Source organism: Leucopleurus acutus (assembly GCF_964270905.1).
Source record: "Leucopleurus acutus genome assembly, chromosome: 8".
NCBI lineage: Eukaryota > Metazoa > Chordata > Mammalia > Artiodactyla > Delphinidae > Leucopleurus > Leucopleurus acutus.
Genome location: NC_139151.1, coordinates 56,027,103 through 56,048,666, shown reverse-complemented (window position 1 = coordinate 56,048,666; position 21,564 = coordinate 56,027,103).

The window sequence follows — 21,564 nt, the reverse complement described above, 5'->3', positions numbered from 1 at the left end:
CAGGCTCCGGGCCATTGCAGCCTGGCTCAGCAGAGGGGCTGTGTGGGGAGCAGGGCGAGCAGGGGAGGCCTTAAAATAGCTCTTTGCTTTGGCTGCGTCCCCTGACTTTCCCAGAACGAGGCCCCGGTCCACACCTCCAACACACACGCATTCAGCCACACAGGCACACATTGGGATGACACTCGGGCCTTGCAGATCCCAAAGATGGCTGAAGAGGTCCCAGGAGACCTGGGTGAACCCCCCAGTGACTACAAGAGCTTGGACAAGTCTTTCTCTCCCTTCTGTGCCTTAGTTTCCCATCCTACCAAATTTCCTGACTTCTCACTTTAGCAGCTGTGTGACCTCAGGCAAGTTATTAAACCCCTCTGAGACTCAGCTTCCTCATCTGTGAAATCCAATAATGCTTATCTCATTGGGTTAGTAGGGGGATTAAATGAGCTAACATATGTAAAATGATTAGAACTCTGCCTGACAAACTGTACGCACTCCATCAACGTTCTCCCATTAGAGTTGTGAGATTCCGATGGGATAGGGGCAGGGAGCCCTCTGTGCTACTGTGACTGCTGAGGCCAAGGTACGCATCATAGTTATAATTTCAGAAAAGTAGGAGGGAGCTGGGTGGTGCAGTTCCCACGGCAGTTTTGTCCCAGGAGCAGGGCACCCCGAGAGCTGAGAGAAGGCGAGTTGCCCAGCTCAGTGTTGTTATGATTAGATTTACATAATTTATGGTGCAATTATTCATACCCTGATGCCAAGCTCATTAAGCAATCAGGCACCATGAACAGAGTAAGCCCCAATCTAAAGGAGAGACATGGCCTCGGGGGCCCCTGGGGGCCCTGGTCTGAGGGCAGAAGCAGCATACTCATGCATGAATGCAAGCGCGCACACCACACACTCACAGGGGGCCCGAGCCCTGCAAAGGAACCTCTCAGGGAGAGGCAAGGGACACAGGCCCTACAGGGGGTGGGGTAGCTGAGGATTTAAGGGTCTGCCTGCTCCTTCCCTTAACCACCCTGAAATACCAACCAACCTTTGTAGGGCCCCGCTGTGCTCCGGGCCCTGGGCCTGCGCTAACCCCTGAGCCATACAGCATCCAGAAAGCAGAATTTATTAGCGCTACTCCTAGTAGTAATACTGATTTAACAGATGGGGAAAATAATGGTCGGCAGGTCCAACCAAAATCTCTCCCCAGCAAAAACAAAGTCAAACCAAAGGTTCCTGCCCACGGATATTTGCTCCCTAATTCAGGGATTATACGAGATGGGAGTTGTGAACCTTGGGCTGGGAGTTAGGTCATCTGAGTAGGTCCCTTCACGTCTCTGTACCTCAATCTCTCCATCAGAGCAATGGGAGTGATAATCTCTCTCCCACTGGGCCCTTGTGTGGATTGGATGAGACCGTTGATTACAAACCTCCACGTAGGGCTCAGCACACGTTAAGTACATGCAAGATAAAGCAGCGTGTGAGCACGGCCCCAGAGCCGCCAAGTTAGGACAACACTCAGGTCGTCCTGACAAGTTCCAGCCTCTGGTAATAAGAGGTTTCTTGATACTAAATCCCTGCCTCCTACCTCTAGCCCTAGAAGGAGAATCTCCACCCAGGGCTGGGACGTGGGAAATCAGGCCCCCAGCCTCCTTACCCAGGATGGAACTTTCCTTGTTCTGTAGCTAATGGCCCTGCTGGTGGGGGGAGGGGGTCTACTCCCCCTTAGTCTCTTCCCCCAACACCCAGGGCTCAGCAGAAGCAGAAGAAAGTTCAGACAAGGTTCATCTAGGGCTCTGTGGCTGAGGCAGCTTTAACCTGTCCCACCTCAACACACCTCCAGGCATGGACTCAAGATGGCCTGGCCAGGCCTGGCCTTGTGGGGCTTCCTCTCCACCCTCCCAGAGGGCTGCCAGGGCTCCAGGAAAGTGGCGGTGGCTCAAGTCAGGGACTCCCTCCTGGCTCCCACTCCTACTCTCCATTCTGAATTCTCTTCCTCCCGTCCGGGTTCCTACTGCCCACCATTTATTCACTGGACACCGCTGTGCAAGTCACTGCAGCTCTCCAAGCCTCAGTTTCTTCATCTTTAAAATGGGCTAATAAATCGTACCTCCTCACAGAGTTGTGAGAACTACCTGCAGTGTATACAGAGCTCAGGTAAAGCACTTGACAAATACTTCTAGATGGCTGGTGAGTTGGGTGTTTTGTTTGTTTTGCTTTGTTGTTTATCCTGTCTAACCCATGATCCTGGGAATGGCAGTGAGCTCTGGCTCACCTGTCTTTCCGCTAAAACATATACTTACCTCACCTGCTGGCTCTCAGCCGGTACCCAGGTACAGACAAGTTGCTGAGGCCCAGAGAGAGGAAGAGCCAGGCCTGGCTCCCGGTCTAGAGTTTTTTTTCCACAAGCAGCTTCTCCATTTCTACAGGCACCTTCAGGAATACTGGGCAACAGTTATCTTCCTGAAACAGATAAAGAAATGAGCCCCAGAAGAAATCACTCACTTGCCCAAATTCACACCTTCAGGCAGATCTGGGTATTGAAGTAAACCAGTTTGGAGTTTAAGACTTGATTTCAGATTCCCAGCTGGGCCACTGGTCACTCAGTGCTAAGGGTCAGTCTGGCCCCTCCCTCTGCAGGTCCCACCTTCCTCACAGAGAGGCTGGCCCCCAGGTTGCAGGGAGGGGCACAGGCCTGGTGACCTGCAGAGCATTGCAGACACCATCCGATCCTGGGAGTGGATTTCAGGACCTGTCCCCAGCAAGCCCTGGCTGCTGTCAATGGGTCCGCTGGCCAAGCAGGCTTGCTCAGGGTGGAGCATTTCTGAGATGAGGCGAGGTGAAGCAGCATGGGGCTAAAGCAACTTGATGGGTCCTTCCCGCACCCTGCCTCGTGGAGCTCAGGGCTGAGGGGACAAGGAGGGGGCAGGGAGTAGGGGGCAGCTTCATGCTGAGCACGCACCTGTGCACGCAGCCCTGCCCTCACTCCCAGTTCCTGAGGGGTGGCTGGAGGGTCCCATCACCCCAGTGGACAGATGGGAGATTTGAAACCGGAGTGGAACAGGGCTCTGCCCCACGTCACCCGGCAGCTGGTGGTAGAATTGAGGCCCAAGGCTTGCCAACTGGGGAGACTTTCGCTGCCTGTTTCTTTTATCCATTCATTCTTTCGTTCATTCATTCATTTATCCACTCATTCAACAACCTTCCTTCCTGGCTGTGTCACGGGAGCTGCAGACTCAGAGAGGAATCAGTCAAGGCCTGCCCTCAGGGAACTCCCAGTCTGATGGGCAAACAACCACATAACTAGTCAATGACAACATGGAACTTTCGTGACAACAATTCACAAGGCTGGGGAGCAGAGAGCAAAGCCCAGTCCAGGCCTGGGAACAAAGAGGCTTCCTGGAGTAGCTCGAGACTATGGGAGAGGAGGGGCCCCCAGGGGTATATTCCCAGCTGAGTGAGGGCACAGAGGTAGGAGAGCCACACGAGAGGGCAAGATACGGGAGCCCACAGAGGGGAAACCCCACTGTTAATTCAGTCCCCACGCAAATCCTGGTTCTCGGACTTGCTTTGCTTACCCCTCAATGGTGGAGGGCGAGAGAGAGGAAATGACACCCCAGCCAGATGTGAGGGACAAAGGTGGTTCTGCTCTCAGGGTCCCAAGGGGCAGCCCCCTCCCTGAGTGGGGACTGAACACCATTAAGGGCAGGTCCTCTCATCCAGCCCCCCATCCCTGAGAGCTAGTTCATTCACTCACTCCTTCCCTCAACAAATACTTCTTGAGCCCCTACTAGGTGCTAGCTGAAATATATATTTATTCTCACTAGTTCCAATCATTTTAAGAAACAGCAATAATGGTCTTTCCCTATACACGAATGGAGACAGCTTCTGATTCTGTAAGGATTTGGAGAGACTTAATTAAAGTCCTGGTTCCCCCGCTTAGTGGCTTGGAAATTTGGGGTCTCAGCTGGTCATTGGGAGTGGTGACACCCATACCACATAGAGTGGCTACAAGGACTGCCAGAGAAGGCCTTCACACCAAGCACGAGCAGGAGCTCGGTAATTGCTTGTCCCCTCTCCCCTGACCGTCAGGGCGAGCACCTTCAGTGCGGCCTTCCCCGGGAAGGGCGAGGATGTTTCAGGGATGAGGCAGGGCCTGAGGAAGAGCCAGGAGGCCAGAAGCAGAGGCTCTGGGGCGTGTTGAGACTCGCCTGATTTCCTCACTTGGGGGGGGGGGGGGATGATGCTTTTCCCCTCAAGTTCCCCAAGGGGAGCTGGTGGCATCATCCCAGTGGCTGATCAGACATTCCCCCCCCCCCAGGAAACCAGCAAGGATTCTCTCTGCAGCCCACAGCTGGGGAGCAGTGACCAGAAACCCTGTCATCCAGAAATGGATGGCTGGAAGACGTGCCCCACCCTGAGATTGATGACCCAGGGGAAGAGTTGCCTTCTAGAAGTGGCAGGGCCCCTTGCTGAGCCTGGGAGAAGACTTGAGTGGGACCCCATGGGAGGCCCCGGGAGCAAACTTCCCAGAGAGCGGATGACCTCACCAAGCTGAGCGATGCCATCGGGTGGGCATGTGTCAGCCTAAGCTAGGCAGACACCCCTCTCCTCACCAGCAACTGCTCAAACACATCCCCAAGCAGACTGACTGCAGCTAGAGAGGGCAGGGGTAGCCTCAAGGAAGTTCTCCAGCACTGTCTGGAGTGGATTTAGGCCAGGAAGGCATTCTGAACACTATCTCCTAGAGAGTAAGGATTAAGTCCAGCCACAGGGGCTGTACCAAATGACCCCCAGAAGGTTCCCCCAAAGAATCTGAGCACAAGTCTTAGAAGAACAGGAGGGAATGTGCTTAGAGTCATCACCAAACCAGACTGGGAATCGGGAGACCTGGGTTCTGGGCCTGCCTTGTGGGACTGGGCAGGCGCAGTCCCTCTCTACACCTCAGTTTCTCCTTCAGACAACACAGGGCCCAGGATTAGACACCGAGGGCCCTTCTATCTCCGACTTCTGCATGGCTTCAAGACTGGGCACCAGACACAGGGGTCCCCGGGTGGACTCCAGGCTAGAAGTTTCCTCACTGGTACCTAGACCAAGCCAAGGTCGCACAGCAAGCTGAGGACACTCCCATCATCGATACTGTGACCCAGAAGCCTGAGACACTCTGTGGGCCCCTCCTTTTGCCCATCCCCAGCCCTGGGATTCTCTGCAGCAAATATTTGCAGCTCGTTACCACGTCCTGCCCGTCCTGCCCGCCTGTCTTCTGTGGGCAGCCCTACCTCCGGCTTCCTGGCATCTGGCCTTCTCACCACAGGGCTCCTTGGAAAATCTTGGTATTTTGGCCCGGCCTGATCTCAGACCATGAGCTGCCTGCCCCTCCCTGGATCATCAGGTCAGCCTCTTCCCCGGCCTTGGCCACTGATCTCTGCCTCATAGCCGCCACGTGAACACGTCTGGTACTCAGGCCTTAGGTCCTTGCCTGACTCAGAACGGCAGGGGGCTCCCCAAGCGCCAGGAAGGGAGCTCACTTTTGAGGACCGTCCACCCCAGGCACCCTGAGTGGCCGCCTGATAGCCCCACACTAGCCTTACTCAGACCACTGGGTACGTGTGGCTCCCGCTACCCTTCAGCTGTGGCCCGAGGCCTTGCCCTGCCCGCAGCCTGCTGAGCCCTGTTCCACTTACTCATTGCCTGACCTTCTGCACTTCTGTTTCCTGTTCTGCACAACCGGGATAATAACTGCAGCCTCTGACCCATCCGGCTTGTGGTGTGGACACAGAGGCTGTGAGCGTGCAAAAGCGCCTAGCATGGCGCCTGGCCCGCAGCGCGCGCTGACCTGGTAACGCTCCTCCCACAGCGTTCCTATTGGTCGTTCGGTCACCCGGAGAGGCTGCACTGAACTCCAGCTGGGGGTCCCCGCCCCGAGGCCCTCTGGGTCACCCGGCAGAGGAGCCGGGCACAGGGGCGCCAGTCTCACGGTGCAGTCACAGCCACGGGAGCCCAGGAGGGGTACCTAAACCTCCACGTCTCAGAAGCCCCACGAGACAGGGTGGGTGAAGGTTGGATCTGTGTGTGAGAAGAATCCTTGGATGGGTGCGGGCTGCGTGGGGCGGGGAGGGGCACAGGCAGGCACGGAAGAGACCACCGTGCAGGGACCTGTGAGGAGACTGGGACAGTGATCCAGGCCAGGCAGATGGTCGAGGACTGAGTGGAAAAGAGGCAGTGGGGATGGCAAGGCGGAGGCGAACTGGTGAGAGATGCAGGAAGAGGAAGGGACAGGAATACTTCCCGCGGCTGGCACACAGGAACAACCCCGGAGCTACTAACCCACGCAGGGGCTCCAGCAAGCCCCTCCCTCTCTGGACCTTAGTTACCCTACCTGTGAAATGGACCCGAGGAGCCCTGGAGGCCCTCCCTGCTCACAGGTCCTGTGGTTCTGTAAAGCAAAGCAAGTGGCCCTCTTTACTCTTGGAGGAGGGGGAGTAAAGCCCAGCCCCACCCCACCCTTTCACGGGGGCCTCATCAGCAGAGATAGTGCCCATCAGCAGAAATAGGGCCCAAGCAGGGCTAGGGGTCTCACCGCCTAGGTGAGGAGCAGGTAGCACCGCCCATGAGGCTGGATGCACAGGGATGCAGCGCCACCTACTGTCCATGTGGGAAGAGGCCACCAGTCCCAGGAGCCTGGCTCTGACCTAAACAAGTCCCAGGGGACTGAAGCATAGGCAGGGGTTCCTAATGGGCCCTCTGCCCCACTTCCCCTTCCCCCAGGCCTCTCCAGGTGGCTTACCAAACACAAAATGTTCCCTTCTCTAATGGATTCTGACCACATCGTTCTCTTGCTCAGAAACATTTCACGGCTCCCCATTGCCCTGGGGTTCCGTGCACACTCAGCCTAACATTCAAGGCCCTTCCCATTCCCGCCCCTCCTGACTACTACAGCCTCATTTCCTAAACAGCAAAACACTCACCAGCTCCCTAAACACTTCATATTTTCCCCTCCCCCATGGCTTTGCATATGTTCTTGCCTTTGCTTAAAATATACTTCTCTGACTTCTTGGCTTAGAAAACTCGTGCATAGCCATCAAAGACCACTGCAGATGTCACCACCTCAGTGAAGCCTTCCTTAACATGCCTTTTATCCCAAGTTCACCACTGAGCCCCAAGCCTGCCCCACAGCAGAGATTCAAGCCTGTCTTCTTCTGGGTACCCCCTGCCAGTCCCTGGGCTGCCCTTTATCTCTGCATAAGCCAGGAATGTTTCTGTGTACATCTTTTGGTCTTCCCAGGCTCTGAGCTCCTTGATGAAACAGAGAGTGAGTGTGACCCATTGCTTCCCAGCATAGGGTCTGGTGTTCAATTAAGTAGCATTTATTAAGCATCTACTCAGTGCCATTGGACTAGATGCTTTCCCATGCCTTATCCCATTACAGTGACTCAGTTCACCTGTGTTGAACACAGAAGGCTTTACCACTTTGTTCCTGCCAGTAGCCTGCTGCATGACCATGGTGGCTCACTTAATTTTCATTTGGGCAAAGAGAAGGGTGTGATAACACCACTGCTATGGCTCCTTCAGCTGGGACCTACCCAAATCCCATGGCTTTGCTCACATATGTCTCATCCTGCTGTTCCCAAGATGCCTACCTCCCATGCCCTGATACCTGCTGCAGCTGCTCCGAGCCAGGCCCTTGCTAGTTTGTCCTCTTGGAACTGCAGCTCTGGGCTTGTGTTCCAGGTGCCTTGGTCTCCCAAGGAAACCCAGGCCCAATCCCACTAGCCCCCAAACCCTGCTGGAGGACCAGCCCCAGCTCTGGTCTCTAGAGGTCTGTAGGAGGGGGATGCTTTTGCTTCCCCATTAGGATGGCTGTAGGGGGAAGCCAGACCCACAGGCCGGGGGGAGGTCATGGCAGCCTGGGAATGAGCACCGCTAAGCCCTCAGTGCTCAGGGCTTTCTGGGAGCTACGGAACTCCACTGGAAACTGGATGACCGAGGGGCAGCAGCGGGGACTCCAGGTGCCATCTTATCCACTCCCTGTTGTCCAAGGTGGGTAAGGGGGCCCTGACTTGCCTGAAGTCACATGGGAAGTCCAAGCAAGGCCTCGTGCCTTCCAATCCCAGCCTTAAAATCTTTCTATTACCCCACTCTGTCACTTCTATCCAAAAGCTCCAGAAAAGAAGTTTCAGGAGATACTCTAGAGACCTTTGTCTGGTTTTCCAGGCTGACCAACTTTAGTGGAAAGAAAAGCTCGCTCACTGAGCACACACCATATGCCTGGCACAGAGAATCCTTCAAGGGAGGGATTATTAGCCCCACTGTATGGATGAAGAAAGCAAGGCTCAGAGAGAATAAGTGACTTTCCCAGGTTACAGAGTAGGACTGCTAGGATCCTAATGTGATCTTAACCATTATGCTGAGCTCCCTTGAAAGCTGATGCACACACATTAATTCTAGAACAATGCAAGACAGCATTTAACCAAACACAAGTTTTGACGTTCAGAAATCCATAAAGGAGCAGGGAATGCTTCCTGGAGGTGGAGGGGTCAGGCACTGAATGAGGCCTTGGATCCAAGCTGGATGGATAGAGAAGGAGGGACACACTGTGGGAGGAGGAACCCTGCTCCCCCTTGCTTCCTACTTGGGAAAGGCTGGGCCGTCCACCCATCATCTCATCCAGTCTATCACCGAGTCCGACCCATAACACTCAGAATTCTCCATCCCCTTTTTTCCATTCCCACTGTAGCTACTTTGGCCAGGCACCATGACCTCTGTCTACAGATTCCTCACTCATGTCCTGCAACCCCTCTATTCCACCTCCCACACCAAGCCAGAGTGGTCTTTCTTTCCTTTTTTTTTTTTTTTTTTTCCTCAGTACGCGGGCCTCTCACTGTTGTGGCCTCTCCTGTTGCGGAGCACAGGCTCCAGACGCGCAGGCTCAGCGGCCATGGCTCACGGGCCCAGCTGCTCCGTGGCATGTGGGATCTTCCCGGACCGGGGCACGAACCCGTGTCCCCTGCATCGGCAGGCGGACTCTCAACCACTGCACCACCAGGGAAGCCCCAGAGTGGTCTTTCTTAAAAGCAAATAATCTGGCCGAAGCACAGGTCCTGCTTAGAATCCTACAGTGCTTGCCCCGCACTGTTTACAAGGCCCTGCTTGGATTGGTCCCTGCCACTCTCTCCAGCCCTGCCTTGTGACATTTCACCTTAACTCAATACTTCATTAACACAATATACCTGTAATTTCCCCAACTGCCGCCCTCTTGGCCTTTGCATATTCTATTCCCTCTGTCCATCGCATGCGTTCACCTTTCAGAGCTTATCTTAAACATCCCCAGGAAGCCTGTCGAGTGCAGAGCCTTCCTGCAGATTTCCATGGTGCGTCTGTTTGCCTCCGCTGCCCAGGTCCCGCACTTGGGCAGCACCGGCGAGCTGGGGCGCGGGAGCTAATCCGCTGCCCAGTCCCGGGTCGCACATGCGCCCCTCAGGCTTCGCGGGCCGGAGAGGCGAAGACTCGAGCCCAGGCTTCTCCTCCCATGGTTCGCGCGGGGGGTAAGGTGGGCCAGGGCCAGAAGGGGGTCTGGAAAGTCCGTTTCCGCCCCCTCCGGACCCACGGAATATTTATGGGCTGCTGCAGGGGTGGACGGAGGGAGGCGGCCTCGGCTGCCCGGGTCGGCGGGGAGCCGGCGCATGCGGAATGGGGACCCCGAGACCCCAACCTCAAGGCGCGTCAGTAGTCGATTAGAGGCGACCGCAGCCTGGAAGCAAAGAGCCCCCAGCTGTTTCCTTCCACTTGGGGCGGGGCGAAGCGGATGAAGGCGGGAAGGAGCCTGGGGAGGGAGGGAGGTGTGCAGCGTGCCTGTGCTACTGGGGCGGGCAGCCCGCGGCATGTCGGCCCTCGGAGTCTCGCGTGACTCGCCCACTTAGAAGGCGGGAAACAGAGGTGGTCCCTAGACAGAGACAAGAAGGGCAGTGCTGATTCCAGGGTCCCCGCTCTGCCCACTGCGCTCTTCAGCATCACTGTGGGCCCAGGGCGGTTCACTCTTAGGTGAGCACAAGAATCACAGGGACAGTTGTTAAAATGCGGGTTCCAGGGCCCCATCTTCTACTGATTAGGTATGTCTAGGGTGGGACCCAATAACCGGCTTTTAAAAACAGTCAGGTGGGTCATACACACACATTGTGAAACAATGGTGAAGAGGTATTTTGGAATAGGAAGGCTCCCCTCAACTGATGGCCAGGATGAAGCAAGAGTGAACAGGGTGGGAGAAGCAGGGAACCTAGAATTGGAAGGGATGGATTTGAATCCTGAAACCAACATTTTCTGCTGGGTTACCAGGAGCTGGTGATTAACCTCTCTGTGCCTTCATTTTCCTCTTGCCGAAAATGGAAATAACATTCAGCCCACAGAGTTCTGTAATATCAAAGAGATCTGTGTAAAAATGCTTTGCACGCTAAACCACCACCATCATTATTATTCGTTGTCGCTGCCAATCCTCTAGGCAAGGAGAGAAGCCAGCCTGAGGTGGTGGTGGTGATGAGCTCAGATGCCACCTCCTATGTAAAGCCCCCCCTGATTCAGTCACTTGGGATGAAGCCCTCCTTCCTCTGGACTGCACACCACTCAACTTCTTTATCCCTATTCGGTACTCCTTTTCTGTGCCTGGGGCTGACTTTGCAGTACATGTGCCAATTTTTTTTTCACCAGAATGTGAGCCCCTCCTTTGAGGAGCCCCTGAGTTAGGGATAATGTCAGAGGGCCTGGGTAGTGGAGACAGGAGTTCAGTCCTGTCACTCATTAGTCATGGGATCTTGATCTATGGATCCACCTCTCTGAGCCTCTATAGCTATAAAGTATAAAGGTTTAAGTGGGAAAATGTCTGTAAGGTTCTGTAATGTCTATCACTCAGTAAGTCCAACTTGGGTAAAACAAGATATAAGCTTGGGAGACTGAGAAAGGCATCACAAAGAGTGGCTTTTGACCTGGGCTTTTAAAGCCAGGAAAGATCATTTTTTTTTTTTTTTTTTAAGCCGGGAAAGATCTTAACAGGTAAAGAACTGGTGGGGAAGGCCCCTGCAGGCCCTCTTCCATATTCTGGTTACACTCTATTTACTTCTGTAAATTGGAAGCAGAGAATTCCTGCTTTGAAATATGTTGCTGTTCATTTAAAAATTGAAATGGGATAAAGATAACAAGTTGAACACACACTGTGGTCTTTCCTGAAACCAACTAAAACAACAGTAAAGGGATTTGTCAAAATATTGGAAACCAGACACAGCCAACAAAGAATGGTAACTGACTGAATCCTAAACAGGCAATAAAGAAAGTTGAGGAGCAGCCCAGTTTACACTGTGAAACCCCCATATAGTTTAGGAATTGGCTGTCCCAGGTATTTCTGGAAATTGTGTGGGTAGGGAGGCTTAAAAACAGGAAAATTGTTTGAAAATATATTTAAGAAGCAATCAGACTCCAGATACCCTCCCCACCTGGTCGAATACTGAAGGTCTATGCTCAGAAGAGGTTAACAGAGGATCTCTATCCTGGGGGCACTCTGACAACAGGAACAAAGCGAACACTTTGTACTCAATATTGAGGCCTCTAGCCTTCTTTCTCCATTAGGCTACCCAAACTCTGGCTGCCAGGAGAGTACCCTCCAGGCAGGAGATTGGAAGAGATTTTCTCTTGACCAGCTCAACAAAAAAAGACATGGAATGGCCCAACAGATCCCTGTACACAGCCCCAGTCATGATCATCATGTATCAAGTCTTTTAGTGTCCCATTCTTAAATATAAGAAGACAGCAAAGGATGAATAAACATTTGAGGGAAGCCTCTAATAAGAAAGAGGTTAAGGGACTTCCCACATGGTGCAGTGGTTAAGAATCCGCCTGCCAATGTAGGGGACACAGGTTCGAGCCCTGGTCCGGGAGGATCCCACATGCCACGGAGCAACTAAACCCATGTGCCACAACTACTGAGCCTGTGCTCTAGAGCCCGCGAGCCACAACTGCTGAAGCCCTCATGCCTAGAGCCTGTGCTCTGCAACAGGAGAAGCCACCACAGTGAGAGGCCCGTGCACCGCAGCAAAGAGTGGCCCCCGCTGACCGCAACTAGAGAAAGCCCGCGCAAGCAACAATGACCCAACGCAGCCAAAAATAAATAAATTTATAAGAAAACGAATGAGGTTAAAACAAACATCAGGGGGGAAAAAAAAGGAACGTGAAAGATAGGGACTATGCAAAAAGCAGAAGACTTAAAAGAGAAAACTGTCATTAACGTCCTAAGAGATAAGATATTGCATCCATGAACAAGAATGGGATGCTACAGGGAAAAAAAAAAAAAGAAGAAGAAGAACTCTTGGAAAACTTCAACAGCAGAAAATGAAAAACTAAGAAAATACAAAGTGGTTGGAATATAAATTTGAGAAAATAGAGCAAAAAGGCTAAGAGATGGAAAACAGAAAAGACATGATAGTTTGAGGGCTAGTCAAGGGAACTCAACATCTGAATAACAGGAATTTTAGAAAGATGGATTAGAGAAAATGTCCTAGAATTGAAATACATCAGTTTCAGATTGAAATGCCCCGTTGAGGATTTAGCACAATTGATGAAAGCAGACTGACACCAAGACATCAAAATTACAGAACCCTGAGAACAGAAACATCACAAAAGCTTCCAGATAGAAGAAAAAATAAGCAGGCTTCAAACAAAGCTTTAAGAATCACACTGACATTGGATTTCTCAATAGTAAGGTGGGAACTAGGAGACAATGTGCCTTCAAAATTCTGAGGGAAATTATTTCCATCCCAGCCAAATAATCATCAAGGGTGCAGATAAAGACATATTTAGTCATGTAAGGTCTCTTTGCACATTTTGTCAGGAAGCTACTGGAGAATGTGCTTCAACAGAAATGAGTGAGTAAACCAAGAAAGAGGAGGACACGGCATCGAAGGAAGAGAAGATGCCACAAAGCAGGAGGCAGAGGAATCCCCAGGCCAATGGTAGTGAGGTAGAAAGTAACTAATCCTGACTGGAGCAGGTTGAAAGACTCCAGAAGATGAAACTTGTAGACTATCCAAAGAATTTAAGCATATCGAGAGGAGATTACATAACTGTAATTGTTATGCAGGAAAGGAAAAGTAATCAGCGCGTATTACATGGCTCACTTGTCAACAGCATTTATATTGCCTAATAATGCAAACAGTGAATACTGTTCCAACCACACTTGTGATGTAATTATACTGGGAGGATGACAGGGGACACAAAATGGACATGTGGGTGTGGAGAGAGCAAGGAAAAAGGTGGTGGGTGGGTGGGAGAAAGGTACTTAAAACTAAAAAGAAATCAAGAAGTAGCACCATGAGGAAATAATTCAGAACTGAAAGCAATTGCCTCTGCAGAGTGAGAAGTGGTCTGTCTGTGTGTGTGTATGTGTTGAATGGGGGACTACTATTTTCCACTACAAGGCTTCTAGACTTTCTAAACTATGTGCAGGTACAACTGAAGTTTTTAAACATTGAGCGAGTTACAAAAAGCCCCTTAGCCAAGGTCACTAGTGGCAGGAGGGCAGTCATCTTCAGCAGAAGGCTTAGGCTAACACTGACCACCTCTGAAATGCAAGCAGGAGAGGAACATTCTGGGGGACTCAGGGGAGCTAAGCTGAGTAGGTGGAATACAATTCATCTGTCGAGGGCAAATTCAAATACCACGCCTTCCTGAAGCCTCCTGTGGCCCCTGCAACCTCATGGATTCTTCCTTCTCCCTCATCCCTTAACCCATTGTCATTACTGTGATCACTGCCTGTCTTCAGCTGTAGATATTTTGTCTGTCCCGCCAGGCTGTGAACTCCCTAAGGACAGTGACTTCAGCCAAGTGACACAGAGAAGCTGCTCGATACATACTTGCTGTGTGCATGAATGGTCAGCACCTAGTGAGGCCTGGGGACATCCTTATTGAACAGAATAATAATTAATTGAACAGAAAGGATCTTATTCCTTAGAATCACTTTCACCTGTGTTTTTAGTACAAAGCAAGTCCTTGATAAATGTGCTCAGTGGAGCGAATATGGCCTCCTGGACTCCCAGCCTGCTGTATGATTTTAACAAATGTCTTAACCTTTCAGAAAGATGCCAGGATTTCCCCATAGATCAATAAAGAGAAAAAAAAGAGGTAGAGAATGATTTTCTGGGTCTGGGGAGAGAGGAGGTGGCAATGATGGTGCTCAAAAGAGCCCCTGGGGATTCTTAGGTGTCCAGGAGGGCGGGTGGGTGGAAGGGAAGAGTTATAGCTAATGAAAAGCAGCTAGAGAGAGGCCTGGATGGGAGGAATGATTCATCCCTGGCATCTCCTGCCCAAAGCCACTCCTCCTCACCGTCCCCTGGCCCTGGCTTCCAGCAGCCAGCGGTGCTGAGTCCCGCATCTGGAGGGACATTTGTCCAGATCCTCCCTATCCCCTAGGACTGGGCGGTGGAACCCCAGGCCAGGCCTGCTTCCCTCTGGTTGGAGCATCTCCAAAGATGCCAGTTCTAGGGACTCAGGTAGAACCACAGAGTGCTCACACTGCACGGGACATGAGATCATCTAGCCAAATTTTAAGTCTTACAGATGAGTAAATTTTAAATAAAGAGGGGGGAGACCAGGGTAAAGTTGCTAACGTTTTATTTTGCTCGGTAAAGAAAATTAAAAAGAAGAATTACCACAACCTTCTGTTTCTTAATCTGGGTGGTGGTTACAGTTTGTTCACTTAGTGGAAATGCATCAGTCTGGACACTTGTGAGTGTGACTACTCTATATGTTAGAATTTGTAAAAAGTTTACTCAAAGAACTATAATGGGGACTTCCCTGGTGGTCCAGGGTTTAACAATCCACCTTCCAATGCAGGGGACGCGGGTTTGATCCATGGTTGGGGAAGTAAGATCCCACATGCCGCGGGGCAACTAAGCCCACGTGCCAAAACTACAGAGCCTGCGTGCCATGACTAGAGAGAAGCCTGTGCACCGCAATGAAGACCTGATGCAGCCATAAATAAATATTAACCAAAACAATAAATAAAAATAAAAAGAATATCATGTACTATCACACCATTATTCATCTTAAAAGACATTTTAATGCTATAAAATGGGAAAGGCATAATCTCAATAAAGGTCAGTCCTTCTAAAAAGGGGCAGTGGTAAATTTACAATAGCATAGTTTGCATGTATGACAGTAAAACAAATTCCAGGGGAGAAACAAAACTTTATATTACTGTATTACTCATTCATCGGTTTTGTCAATTTAGGAGTCTATATCTAGCTTGTTCTTAAGCTTTATCATGGTTCTTGAGAAAAACCCTGTCTCATTTTGGTTATCTTGTGGGAAAGGGAAGCCACACCCAACGTAGTTCCACTGAATTTGGAATGTTCCACCAGAGCTGAGAGAGGCTGAGGACCAAGAGAGCAACCACCAGCCCCTCCTCCCCCTACTGCTTGAGGGGGCAGGTGGCCAGGTGGTGGGACTCAGAGCCAGCGGGCACCCTGATCACCCAGCACAGCGTAGCAAGACGTTTACCTGAAAGGGATGCTGCAGACCAAGGAGACTTTTGTTAGAGACCCTGGCCCATCAGTGCATCTGCAGGCTTTTGGAAACCACCCTTCTATCAGACTCCTTTATGTGAACACTGAGGCCCAGAGAGAGGAGGTGGTTTACCCAAAGTCACACAGAAAATCAGTGAAGAGCTGGGGCTAGAACCTGGGTCTCTGGCCTGTCAGCTCCACATTCTCGCCACCTCTCTGGGCTCTGGGGCTCCCGGTAGTCTCCTTTCCTGACCCTGAAAGAGGCTCACAGGTCCTGCCATGTTGCCATAAACTCTTCAGGGTTCCAGCTCTGGAGGCCAGAGATAGGCTGCTGCTGGGCTGCAGAGGATCAAGTTACCTGCTTGGAGTGGGTCCCTCCCAGGAGCCAGCCGCTCTCCAGCTTGGCAGGAGGACAGTTAGGCGAGGCTGGGCTCATGGAAGATGCCAGAGCTTCTACAATGGAGGGCTTCAGCGATCCAACACCTCCTTTGGGGCTACTGTCACCAAATCCAAGCTGACACCCTGGCTCTGGGCAGAGGATGGCGGGGGTGGGTAGGGGCGTGGGGGCTGGTTGTTCAGAAGGCTCTGCCAGGTATGGGAGGGAAGGGGGTGGGAGGGCCTGGCCTCTGCAAGGCGGCTTCTTTCCCTCCTCCTCGAGGGCTTTGCTTCGGCTATGCCTTTTTCCTGCTTCTGTTTCCTCTTAGACACGCCTGCCTCCACAAAGCCTCTTTGACTGGGGACCTGAGGTCTGGTCTACATTTTGGGCCTCCGTCACCTAATCTGTGAAATGGACAGTTGTGAGCATGGGAATATCTCTAAGGGTCCTGTCAGCACAGACATTGAGCCTCTCAGGTCAGTTCTGTGGTGGGTGCGCTCCCAGATGAGGACGTGGACCCTTGGCAGCCCAGATGGCTGATTCCCACCCTGAGCGGAGGAGTAGCTACCCTTAGTTTTTCTACCTTATGTCAGTGCCTCAAATCAGGAAGAAAATCCTGTTAACCATATGTTCCAGGCACCTGGAAGGTCTCAATAAATATTTGTCAAATGGATGAAAGAATATTAAGGTTTAGCATAAGGTTATTTTTAAGAAAGGTGCCACTTTAAAGAAGAGAATCAGGGCTTCCCTGGTGGCGCAGTGGTTGAGAGTCCACCTGCCGATGCAGGGAGCACGGGTTTGTGCCCCGGTCTGGGAGGATCCCACATGCCACGGAGCGGCTGGGCCCGTGAGCCATGGCCGCTGAGCCTGCGCACCCAGAGCCTGTGCTCCACAACAGGAGAGGCCACAACAGTGAGAGGCCCGCGTACAGCAAAAAAAAAAAAAAAGAGAATCAAAGACCTAGTCCAGCTGTGCTCATCTGACAAAAAGGAAATAGTCCTGATGAAGGTCCTTTCTTGTTAAAGGTCACACAGGGAATATACATGGGGCCAGGCAGGTGCCCTGATCCCAGCTCTTTGAGTGCTGCTCTTCTGATGGGTGAGAGCCCATCGAGGGTCAGGGCTGAATGAACAACCCCACGACTCCACCCTCAAATCTGTAGCTTCCAGGGACACTCTCAGTCTTCAGTGGGCACCCTGAGCTTCTTGAAAATTCCCTGTCATTCCTTGGGCTAGCTTGCTCCACTCTATACCCCCTTCTTTTGAATTTACTCCAAGTTCCCCACCTTCTGCTGTAAGCTGTGTGACCTTGAGGAAGTTGCTCAGCTTCTCTGAGCTTGCATCATTAAATTGAGAGAAACATTACTGATCCTGAAGAGTTGCTGTGAGGTTCACAAGCTCTAGCAGAGAGAGTGCATGATAAAGTCAACATTTATGGGACACCCCCCCTTACTCTTTGCCAGACACATGTGAGACACAGGATCATTTCTTGCACAAAGCAGGGTAGGGGTTAAGCGGAAATTAGATTCACAGGCAGGCAGGGCCAACCTGAGTTAGAATTCTGGCCCTACCACTGACTCACTATGTGACTCTGGCAAGTCACGTAGCCTTTCTAGGACTCTCTTTTCTCATCTGTAAAATGGAGATATTAATAACTACCTTGCTGGGTAGTTGAGAGGATTAAATCGTTGAGAGGATTAAATAGTTGAGAGGATTCAGTTAGAATCAGTGTTTGGCATATGGTGCTCAGTGAAGGGCAGCCTTCATGCATTTCTTTCTCCATGAAGTGCCCACTGGACCAGTGCTGTACTCCTACCCTTCCCCCATGCCCTGCACACCCCTGCCTCCCAGGTCCTCAGGTAAGCACTTGCTCCTTGTGTTTAGTAAGTCCTCAGTTCAAGGCTGTGGAATCCTACTTGGGTCTAATAAGGAGCACCAAAATAAAGGGAAATGAGGAGGCCCCAAGATGCGGAGCTTGGAGTGAGGGTGCTGTGCTTGGCTGGCAGCCAGCAGGCCTGGCCCTGAGCCCCCGGCAATCACCTTTCTAAATCATATCCTTCCCTCCAAGCAAGCAAGCAAGCAAGCCGGCCCTGGTGGAGGCCCTGGCCAAGCACAGCAGAACCTTTGTGAGCTCTTGGCTCTCCCCACAGCTCCCCGCCTCATCCTGTCATCACCTGCAAGGAGCCCTGGGGTGGGGATCCAGGCAGGGGAGCAGAGCAGTTCCCAGGCTCCCTGGGCCCCATCACCTCCAACAATTGCTAACTGCCTGAGCCTGGCATTCAAGGCTCGAGGGTCTGGTCTTAGCCCGCCCTCCAGTCACAACTCCCTTCAGGGCCCCTCCTCCCCTCCCGGGCTGCCACCTGGTCTTTGATTCTCTGGAGAGGTGTTCACAGGGCCAGGGCTGTGGAGAGGCAGGAAGAGGCCGTCACTCCAGGAGAGGTCAGCATTGTGTCCCCATCCTCTGCCGCTCTTAGAACAACACACTTCATCGCCACCCTGGCCAGTCCTAACCACTCAGACCTCAGTTGAGGTCTCCACTGGCTGGATGGCTTCAGGCCCGAGAGTCTCTTTCTTCCCTTGTACAGAGAGAGGAAACCCCTGCCTAGAGCAGGGCCTAGTGGAGCAGCTTTCTGTCCACTCAGGGACTCGAGGAGACCCCTTAGACTCTATCCTGGCCCCCCTACCACAACCCAGGAATGGCTGTGCCAGGTGCCTCATCACCACCCAAGGACAGCTTGGGCTCCAGAAACCTGACTCTGAAACCTCCATCTCTCTGAGGTTTAGGCTTGTATGAGTCACTGCTCAGAACTCTCCCCCTGCAGCTTGGACCCTGGGTAGTCCCTCTTCATTCATCAGGTCCAGCTGCGGAGGTGCCCCTGTGACATTCTCGCTGAACACTGCCCTACTGCCCATCACTGCCGCCACGGCAGAGCCTCTGCCTGTCTCCTTCACCACTGGATTCCCAGGGCCTAGAAGAAGGTAGGGGCTCAAAAACAAGAACAGCCTGCCTGGCCCAGAACCTCCACCCCCTTTGTTGTCAGCACCCAAACCCACCTTCACGTCACTGATAAGTAAGCATTTCAACATGAAAAAAAATCATAAAGTCAGACAAATGACAAATGGAGAAAACATACACAAGCCAGAATGCTAATTCCCTTAACATTTTATAAAGTGATAGGAAAAATATCTTTGTTCATATTTTTTTATCCAATTGGAAAGAAGTAAAACCTACAAAAAAGAGAAAAGTAAACATTTATACCTGTGAAAAGATGCTTAACCTCACTCAAAACAAAAGAAAAATCAACTAAAAATAACAGTGAAATGTACTTTTTGAGCTATGGCCCTCAGATTGGCTTAGATGAAATAGGGTGCTATTTATGAGATCTGCTTGCATGTGTTTGCAATAATGGATAAGGATATTCGTTGCAGTATTTTTTAGAACAATAATGGACCAGATAGTAACCATTTTAGGCTTGAGGACCATACGGGCTCATTGCTACAAGAATAGGCAGTGGGCCAGATTTAGTCAGCAGGCCACAGTTTGCCAACCCCTGGTTCAGATTAATAAAAGATTAGAAATGATCTCCATGTCCATCAGTAGAAGAATGGCTAAACACACATGACATATCCCTAGGATGGAACATGCCTGCAGAAGAAATGTGCTCATCAGTTGTCTCCAACTACATTTTGAAAGGAACACATCCTGTGTAACCTAGAACTCCCTAGGAAAATACAGAAGAGCCACAAATAACTTCCTCTGGAAGGAGGAAACTGGGAGTCCAAGGGAGCAAGTGTGGGAGGAAAGCTTTGCAAAGCATACCCCATTGCTCAGTTTGAAATGTATGCATACTGTAAACACACATTAACTTAAAAACAGGATTAGTCCCCTAGTCCCCCAAACAAAAATGTTCCCTGAAATAAACGGACCTGTGGTGAAATAAGTTCGGTCCATACAGGGTTAAGCAAAGTTAAAGTGTCTTTGCGCAGGACTTGGGGCAGGGGTGTGGGGGGGTGTGTGGCCTTTAATATGCTGCTGTGCCTTGTGACTCCCAAGGAAGACACTATATGTGGCACTTCCTACGCTTATTGTGGTACCATGTTTCCACAGAGCATCTCTGGGGTCTACTATTCTGTGACTAGGCCTCTAAGAGCAAGCACAAATGCCTTCACCCTCACTATATTCTCTCTCCCTCCTCCCTCCCTCCTCCCTCCCCCTCTCCCCCTCTCCCCCTCTCCCCCTCTCTCCCTCTCTCTCTCTCTCTCACACACACACACACACACACACACTCACACACACTCACACACACATAAGGTACCAAAGAACTTCCTTAAGGGCATTCCTCAGGTGACTGATCTCATGAGATGCTCTGTGGTCACATATTCTTGGGAAACACTGTTCTGCCGATGCGGATGATAAATTATCGCTTACACTTCTCACAGATTTTACAGCTTCTCTGCCTTTGCTCACACCATCCCTTCCATCTGGACTGCTCTTTGTTTTAACCCACTTCTTCCTGCCAAGTTCCAGCTTATCTGTCCAGGCTTGGGTCTCATGCTTTCTGCACCATGATGAAGACTTCTTGGATCCTGGCAAAATCCTAGAGATGCCTGACAAGGGTCCCAGACCCTTGCTGAAAGAAAGAAAGAAAGAAATTACTGAGTGCAATAGAGGAATGCCTGAGGGAGGGAGGAGAAAGGGACAGAGGGCTGGATGGGTGGAGGGTTAGACTGCTGTGGGTGATTGTGATTGGGTTAATGAGTGGGGATGCAGTAGCTTGTTATACCTGTGTCCACAAATCTGTTCATCATGGGTGGCGCTGGCAGAACTTCAGCTCTGTAGATCTGACTGATTGCCCCAAAGCAGCTTGTTGGCCTGTTCTTGGGCAGTCCCAGGAAGAGGGGAGAGGTCCCTCTCTCCCAAGCCTCTCCCCTGGGCCCTCATCCCTATCCAAAGCCCCACCAAGAAAAATGCCCACCTTTGGATGTGGATCTGGGGATGTCTTGCCACATTATGTGTTCCTGCCCTTGTCTGCATGGGCACTCCCTAGGAGGTGGGCATCCCCTGAGTTGTTTTGAACAGAGAACCTGTGGGGGTCTGTAGAAACTGAGGTTTCCTCACTCCCCACCCGACTCTGCAGCCTGCTAGACACCCCAACACTGTGCCTCTAGGGGGCCCTATGAGAGTAGACCAGCACAGGGATCCAAAATGGAGAGGCCAAGTCATCTGCTTATCTTTAAGCAAGCTTCCTCAGAAGCAATTTCCTCTGGAACCTTCAGCAAACTGCCTAACCTCTTTGAACCCTATTTTCCCCTCACTCCACAATGGGCATGTCTACCTCATTGACTACTTATGAATATTACGTTAAACAACATAGATGAAAGTATCTGGCACACAGTAGGGTTTTTGCAGCAGTTTCTCTCTCCCTTTTTCCCCAGTGTGGATTCTGAGCTGCTAGAGACTGCTTCTTCGTTTTCCATTGTGTGGTGTCAGGACACTGAATGAAGGATAAATTGGGACGGATGGGAGAAGGCAGCTGTGGCCCAGTCTGTGCCAAGTACAGGTAGGCAAATTTCAAAAGCAGCCTCAGCCCCAGGGAAGGCTTCCCTGAGCCTTTCCCTTCAAGGGCTGCTTTGATCATTCGGCTTGTGACCAGCTGGTTTTCTC